The sequence below is a fragment of the Amblyomma americanum genome, chromosome 8 (genome assembly GCF_052857255.1).
Source record: "Amblyomma americanum isolate KBUSLIRL-KWMA chromosome 8, ASM5285725v1, whole genome shotgun sequence".
Classification (NCBI taxonomy): domain Eukaryota; kingdom Metazoa; phylum Arthropoda; class Arachnida; order Ixodida; family Ixodidae; genus Amblyomma; species Amblyomma americanum.
In genome coordinates, this window is record NC_135504.1 from 21,545,257 (window position 1) to 21,554,040 (window position 8,784).

The following is an 8,784-nucleotide window of genomic DNA, read 5'->3' on the forward strand; positions in this document are numbered from 1 at the left end:
CTGACCCGGTCTTGGGGACCACCGGGGACGCCGAGGTAGAGGGTGTGCAGTAGGACCAGTGCGAAAACCGTCGATGTGTGGAGTACCGGTGGAGTAGGCCCGGCTTATCCCACCCTATGCCCGATTCTTGGTTCGTGGCCCGGGCGCCCGGACTTGAATACTACCTCCTCAGTAGGTGTGGAGCAAGCAAGGGGAGGAAATAAGTGCATGGTGGTTAGAGGGTAGCACAGGTGGGTCCCCCAGGGTTACCGGGTTATGGTGCCGAGGGCCAAGCGCCGATAGGCTGACGACCTGGGCCTCTGTTGGCCGGACCACACCACACACACTTGCGGAGTCTGAAAAACCGCGAAACACAGTCGACGGCTAGTAACCGGCCGGTCCGATCCAACCCTTAAAACGTGGAGGAGCAGGTGGCTGCGGACCCCAAGTTAGGAATTTTTTTCTTTCTTTCCTGTCTCCGACGGTCGGAGCCAGTGGGTGGTCGTGCATCCCGTGGGGGAGCCGCACAATTGGAAAAGCTCGATGCCCTACCTGTCATGGCCAGGCGGGCCAGAAATGGAGTCGATGTCAAATCAAGGATCAGAGCAAAATCTCGCTGTCCCCATTCCCATCCCAACTCCCATAACCCTTTCCCAATTCCAATTTCCCATACCCTACATCCCACCCCCTCCGCTACGTCCTAGCGGAGATCAGGGGAGTCTCCCCGGGCCCGTTCCCCCGGCGATGGGTCGCTTGTTGCATTTCCCCCCTTTCTTTTATCTTTCCACCTACGGGTGGCAAAACGATGGATTGCCTTCGGGCCTTTTCATTTATTTTACGATTGGGTCAAGCCTGTTATACGTCAATGGTGCAGGCAGGAGCTTATTGGTTTACATTCTTTTTATGGCAGCTCCACCATACTATATGTCCGTCCGTCCGTCCGTCCTTCCGTCCGTCCGTCCGTCCGTCTGTCTGTCTGTCTGTCTGTCGTTGCCAGGAAGAAAGAAAAGGAAAGTGCACAGGCCTGCCCACTGGCTCAAGCCGAGCCACAATCGCTACCACGTGCAGAAAGTAGGAGAGTTGAAAGATGGGATAGAAAGACAGGATAGTAAAGACGCGCTAAAGACAAGGCCGATCCCGGAGGTAATGCAATACCAGGCCAACCGGTGGCGGGAGTGAAGCATCCTTCAAACTCTCCGCCACATTTCCAAAAATAAGTCCAGTTGGACCCGTATCAGAGCCCAGTATGCTAAAAGCAAGCACATGGACTCGGATTCACGCAAAAGTCAGAATCGAAGTGGTGGCCGCGTTTCTATGGAGGCGAAACGCAAAAGGCGCCCATGTATTGTGCGATGTCAGTGCACATAAAGATCCCCAGGTGGTCGAAATTATACCGGAGACCTCCACAACGGCATCTCTGTTCCTTTATCCATTCACTCCCTCCTTTATTCCTTCCTTTATGGCGCGGGTCAGGTGTCCACCGAGATATGTGAGACAGTTACTGCGCCATTTCCGTTTTTTTATTAATTGGTTTTTGTGGAAAGGAAATGGCGCAGTATCTGTCTCATATATCGTTGGACACCTGAACCGCGCCGTAAGGGAAGGGATAAAGGAGGGAGTGAAAGAAGAAAGGAAGAAAGAGGTACCGTAGTGGATGGCTCCGGAAGAATTTCGACTACCATGAGATCTTTAACGTGCACTGACATCGCACAGCACACGGACGCCTTAGCGTTTTTCCTCCATAGAAACGCAGCCGCCGCGGTCGGGTTGAACCCGGGAACTCCGGATCAGTAGCCAAGGTCCCTAACCACTGAGCCACCGCGGCGGGTCCATTTCCGTTCCTCAAAACCAGTTTTCAATTTTCAGATGTTCAGTGCCTTAAAATGTACCGGGCTTCAGTGCGGGTGATGGAATTTGCAACGGTGGCTTCCTCTGCAGCCTCTGGTGGGAGAGGTTGTGTGAGGAGCGCGGATAAAGAGTTCACCACTGCTGCGCTCGCTTCATCACCCGTGCAGGCAGCGTCCACCCACACGGCGTCAAGCGATCGGAGCCATACTCTGGGTGGAGTGCCTTTGCACGGGCTCTGCGGCGCTGCTCATGGTGGGACGCTTTGCATATTTGTTCCGAGCGCGGGCGGCCGCGGTGCCGATTCCTGGGGCCGCCGGAGCAAAAAATAGCCTGCGCTCGGTTCACTGCTCTTTTCTGCCCTGAGCCTAATGAAAGCGACGATCGCCTGGCTCTGTTGCTGCTGTCATTGCTGTTTCTTACCGCGAAAGCAGTAAGGGAGACGGAGTTCCCGGGTTCGAACCCCACCGCGGCGGCTGCGTTTTTATGGAGCAAAAACGCTAAGGCGCCGTGTGCTGTGCGATGTCAGTGCACGTTAAAGATCCCCAGGTGGTCGAAATTATTCCGGAGCCCTCCACTACGGCACCTCGTCTTCCTTTCTTCTTTCACTCCCTCCTTTATCTTTTCCCTTACGGCGCGGTTCAGGTGTCCAACGATATATGAGACAGATACTGCGCCATTTCCTTTCCCCAAAAGACCAATTAAGAATTAATAACGCGTCCAGCGGAGAAATCACCGCAGGTGTTAGCGATGGCGTGTCCAAAAAATCGGAATTGGTCGAGAGGGTCGTGGCGTCTAAACCACGTGATCTCACGCGGGCAATTCAAACACCCCACAACGATCGCGCAGTACTACAGGGATGACGTCACAACACAATTCCTCATTGGTCGACAGGGCAACGACGCGGCTTCGCCACCATTACGTAGTGTCCTTGAATAAAGAAAAGCAACTGCGCTGAAAAGTAAAATGGTTAAGACGGGACTCGGACAGCTGCCCCTTGGACTGCGAGGCGGGCGCGGTACCTCTGCACCATTGAGAAACGTCTTTCGAATTTGTTAAGTGGAGGCTTTGTGTGTAGTGCGGTAAATGAAAAATAAAAGCAAAAATGAAACAATAAGTTTAGAAAAAATAAAGAACACTGTCCCTGTCTGCACACAGAGATGCACCCCAGCCACGGAAGGCACCCATTAATACGATCGTGCCATACCCTTCAGGGGAAGCGTAAGTGTGCCTTTATTTTCTTTTTGCGACAGCATGCCTTTACCATAAAGTAGTGTTATGCAGCTATTTATACACGCCATATTTGCGAAGGAACACCAGCCAGGTGCGCCGTGGGCCGAGGGAACCAATCTTCAGGACCTGGTGGTCAACATGGAAGCGGTCCATATCGGAACCAGTGTTCGTGTCAGATGGCGTGCAGAGAGAGGCAGGTCCGCACCAACGGTTCCGAGAAGGGGCACGCAACTGTGTCAGTCTCGACCAGTGTACGGCAGGGCTGAGGGCGATTCGAAGGCGTAATCTTCAAAGCAAGACCTCTTCTCTGAGCGCAAGGCCACTTGGGAGGTCGGGGCCACGCGGTGGGAGAAGTGCTCGCGTAACGCGGGGGAATGTTTTCATTTAAATCGAATGCTTTACTGGCCTATACTCAAGCCAAGGTCATCGGCGCCGCAATTTGACCTTCAAGTGAAGGAGCGGTAGAGGTGTGGCAGCCACGTGACATACCACGTCACTCGCCGCAGCTGCAACAGCGCGCCGACCGCCGCCTTGGCAGCTTTGGCCACGTGACTCGCCGTTTGCTGGAAAAGGGAGCCAGCGCCCTCTCGCGGCATTCGCATTGCAGTTCCCGCTATAGACGGAGGGAGTCAGCCGGAGCCGTCTGCGTCGTCGGGACGATTCCGCTAAACCACGCTTAGCTGAGCTAAACAGCAACCATTTTTTTTTTTCTACGATGCGTCTTGCCTCCACAGAGATTGGGGCTGATTTAAGGGGTCGGGGAGATGTTGAGTTGCGGGTTGCTCCACCCACCAAGGATTCTGTGGGGTTATAGCCTTTGTCAAAGGTATACAATGCCCAATGAATTTTCTGCTGAGCCCGCAGCGTGGCTTGCTTTCATCCGCAATAACTTTAATATTTTAAACGTGGGATCATCTCGCGACCTCAGCCCTCGTTGACTTAAGACTTCCAAATGTGTTGAAGAGCCCTGCTTGATGGGTTAAAAGCAAACAGATCTGGCTGTACATATTTAAGAAAGGATCCTTAAGTTTGGAATTTAGACGGATGAATCCTTCACGTACTATGACGGAAAATTTGTAAAGCATGCCCTGTATCGCCTTTGGCAAAAAGGAGGAGTTTTGAACATGCCGCATAATGCGGATAGAGCTACGGATTCTGTCAGGACGTCATATTGTGGCCTCTAGGAGACAAAAGAAGCGGAGAGAGGACAGATCACGCGTCGCGAATGGCCAACAGCCCCGACTGTGTCTGCGGCCAGAAGGCCAATCATCTGAGCAGGTTACTACTTCTGTGCACATACAGCGACAGCCGTGTGCCATGTGACCTTCTGTCACATTGGCGTGGACATATGCCATATGACGCCCGAGAGAGTTATCCCTCGGAAATGAGGCCCCATCCTCAACAAGACTAGGTCACTAAGGTGTCCAAAGGATCGTATCTGTATTGTCCTTGACTTGTTCACAAAGCCACGCTGCTCGTTGAGAGCTTGAATCGACTAGCGACACAGAGCCGTTTTCCCCGATAAACTTTGAAGGAGTTTGCGTCTTCAGGGATAGGATGGAATAGCTTGGCGGCGGTGGTGGATCATTTCGACAAGTTTTTTTCATTGCGGTTTGTTCGGGAGGGCGTGACTGGTGGTAATTCATGGCCACTGATCCCACTCTGCGCGTGTCATGTGATAGAATTGGGCTTCGTATTTCAATCTTTGCTGCAAAACAGAACGTATGATGTGGCGTGCGACGAAGAATATGGCGCAACCTGGCTTTTGAGAAATCCGGCGTGTGAGTTGCAGCATCTGGGGCACCTTCTGGCGTGCTGTGCAAAGCCAAGGGCTGGCGAGCCGGAATCATACAGCTCAAGGCAGGGGACTTGCGAGTGAGCTGACAACCGCAATTCGGCTTCCGTGCAAAAAAAAAGTACGTTAAAGATTGTGCTATACACATGGCAACAACGAACACGGCGACGAGATGTAAAGTCGTCTTTTGAGACGACGGCGCGAGTCCTACAATAACATCATTAATCTATGTTTGTCAGAACAAGCAGAAAACTTCACATGTATGTTTGTGGATGAGTGGATGAAACAGACTGCAATGTCGTTCCCATCAGTGAGTGTGTGCAAGTCATATAGGCAGCCCAAGCGTCATGGCAAAGGGCAGGAGGCTAACGCTGAAAAGCAGGAAGTCTAGCACCGACGCTTGGTGTACTACATGATGTGGCCGAAAGGATCTAGAATTTCTTTGTTAATAGAGACGGTGAATTATCGAGATACAAGGACAGGTGCGAATAAAGTGGCGGATGTGGGCAGGTAAGTAAATGCAGTCTATTACATCAACGAGGGCCGCGTGATTGAGTTGGACATATATGTCATTTGAACATCGATGCCGAGAATGGACCGGGCGCAGGTTGACCGGCCACCAGTCCGAATCATGAAGGATAAGGGATCTGGTGATGTCTATGTCTAGCCACCACTGGAGAAGGGTAACCACCATACATTCGAACAATTGCTGGAAACAAGTGGGAGTTATGTTTGCAATGGCTGACTCTTTAGGAAAGAAAAAAGTTGGGAAGATGCTGGCCAGAGCAATGCCCCCTAGGGGGCATTGGCTAGGGTCGAATTTGCCACGAGCACCAAAGATTCTGTGCGCCGCATTTAGAGAGATATTGCTGTGTTGCTATTTTACTCTGTTTTCTTTGATTCTTTGTATGAATGAAAAAAGAATGCAATTTAAAAGTATCTCTATTACTTTTCGAAAGTAATTCTAATCTATTGTTCATGTTTCTGTGAGAAGTAATAGTAAATGTCATTTATTTTGTTTTGCCTGGTTTTAAAAGGCATTTATTAATGCAGTTAAATTGCTTTCAAAAGTAATCTCGTCATTGGTGGCGCCATGCCACAAACTTAGGTGCTGCACGTCACAAATATAACGGCGTCTTTCAGTCCTTATAAAAAGTCCTTCGGTGTGTAGTACGTTCTTCAGTCCTAATAGGCCATGCGCTCCATAAAGTAGCGGCAGCATAAAAAAATCCGTCTGCACACCAACGACAAGCTGGACAGGGCGCACGCGGTGGCCATCAGACAACTGCAGACGCTCACGTACCCCAACCCGGCACAATACCACAGCCCCGCATTAAGATAAAACAAAAAATAATCTGAACAAAACGCTGCGACGAGAGCTTCACATACTCGCTTACAGACTCTACCCCGGAACATACCCAACGAATATATGCAAGGTCTGCCACACTGCTATAGCAACTTTACCGCACATGCTCTGGGACTGTAGCAAAAGCCCTGACGGTGCTAAGTCTGGAACCCTCCCGCCGCGGTGGTCCGCTGCCTTGCGCAACCTCAGCCTCGGTAACCAACTCCGGGCCGTCCAGCAGGCCCGCGAAGCGACAGCGAGGCAAAACCTCGACGTCCCCACGTGGGAGACCTAAGGCCCCGTCGGCGAAAGCTCTGCAGGACTCTTAAATAAAGTTGTTACCAACCAACCAACACAAGAAAAGAACGACACCCATTTTCTCAGAGCGCAGATCACAAGGAAGAAGGTGTCAACGACGACGAATTATCGTGCGGCGTGTACCTCGCGCAGGAACGAGCGCCGTGCCAGAGAAGAAGAACGCTCCGGCCGGCGAGACATCCCCGGGGTTCCTCCTAAGAGCTCTGTCTCGACGCGTTCGTCCTGTTCATCGCTGCCCCGACGGCTCTGCTCTGCTGGGAACGATCGGCTAAGTTTCGGGTGGCTGATTGTGGCATTTTCTCTCTGCGTCTTTGCGCGGTAAGGCAGTAAGTCCGGACTATGTCTACCCAGTCTCCCGGCCAGGGGAGTTCCCTCTGGTCGGCTTCTCTGTCAACTGATCTCCTACCGTTGGAAGCTTTTTTGCGCAGTGGTGTCGGCAGTATCTCTGTCGCGCTGGTGCCTAAGGATGGTGGTGCTATCAGGATGAACAACCCTGGTGCTGTTCGGGCTGCTCTCCAGTCGACGACTTCTCATTATGAGTCAATCTGTAGACCATCTGTAGACCCATCAATCTGTAGACCGAGGGCCTTGATGGCATCGATACCCAAGAGTGAGGTGCCTTGTTCTACGACGTAGATAAGAAGGCTTGTTGTGCTAGCTTTGTACGTAACGTCAGCGAAGAAACAGCCACGAACCGGAATTGGCTGTTTTGAATAGTCCGGTAACCAAACAGTCGGGGCCAAAAGTACTTTGCCTTCAAAATACTGCTTAAAAAGATCGTGTGCAACAATGGAAACTGACGACCCAGAATCTACAAGGAAAGTTATGTCCGCACGGTTAATCGAAACTGTGACGTGAACAGCGGAGCGAGCGGCCGTCGTCACAGCCAGAATGCTCAAAACTTCCTCGCTAGGAGAGTCTTGGCTGTCTACCTCACGCACCGGAGCGGAGCCTCATTTCTGCCAAACAGAGCGGAAGTGACCCATGACACCGCAATGGTGACAACGCTTGCTTTTGGCTGGACAGTGAACTGATGCTGCATTGTGCTGGGATGAACCGCAGAGGTAACAATGAGACTGGCGGTTGTGCGACCACTTCGAGCTCTCGTCGGATTCTGGTGTACGCGTAGGCGTATTTCCACGAGTATTTATGCGTCCAACATCTACAGAAGGAAATTCTTGCAGATCATTGTACGCCTGCTCAAACTGCCTTGCCAGTAGTACTGCTCTAGCGAACGAGAGAGACGATCCTTCAAGCAGAAGACGCTCGCGCAAGCTCCGAGACGAGCCATATTACTTGAGGAGAAGAAGTGCCAGCAACGAACTGGTCACGCAGAGAATCTTCTTCGGCAGGAAAAGAGCATGTAGCAGAAAGCTCCCGCAATGCAGTGATGTGCTCATTCACTGATTCACCAGCTTGCTGAACTCGCCTACTGAAACGATGCCGTTCGGCAACAACATTGCTTGTTGCCGAAAAATGAGCATGCAGAGCGGCGATTGCGATATCGTACGACGATACTTCAGGCCTTAGTAACAGTTTGCTCACCGAGCTTGACGTTGTCCAACGATGGAAGTGGTAATGTGTAAAATATGCGCTGACCTTCTACGCCGAGGCTGTGAAGAAGTAGTGCTTTGCGACGATCCGGCGTGCAGTCAGAGGCCCCCGAAGCAAGCACGTAGTTCTCGAAGATGCGGAACCATTTAGGCCACGCAACAGCAGGTCGACCAGGCACAGGCAGGAATGGGGGCGGCGGCGCGAGTCCCGAAATGCTCATGGCGCCGGAAAGCAAGCGGCGAAAGTCACGCCCCCCGAAATGATCCCGTCCTCGTCGCCAATGCAAGGCGGATTTGGCCAATGTTGTAGCGGCGGGTGCCGCTCAAGTACACGAACTGCTAGCAACCAAAACCATCCCGGTTTATTGCCACATACAGTCATATATATACATAGCGACACTGGTGCCTCTGGCGGCAGATGATCCCTAAACCGAAACCGAAACCACATATACAACAGTAACCTTGCTGAATTAATGGCCGAGAAACCAGCTACACGACAAGGTATGCGGAGACTTGGGTGGTGCTGACTCCTCGAATAAATTCAGGTAGAGAATGCCTGCAATTCATTCTTCCTTCCCTGTTAAATAATACGCATATAATAATTTTGTTCGTCAAAAAAAAATCTTAGCGTGATATGTACGTTGACATGTAGAATATGTTTATTCTTTTCCTTTGCTATCAATCTGTGTTTATCGAGTGTGAATGTCGATTCAATA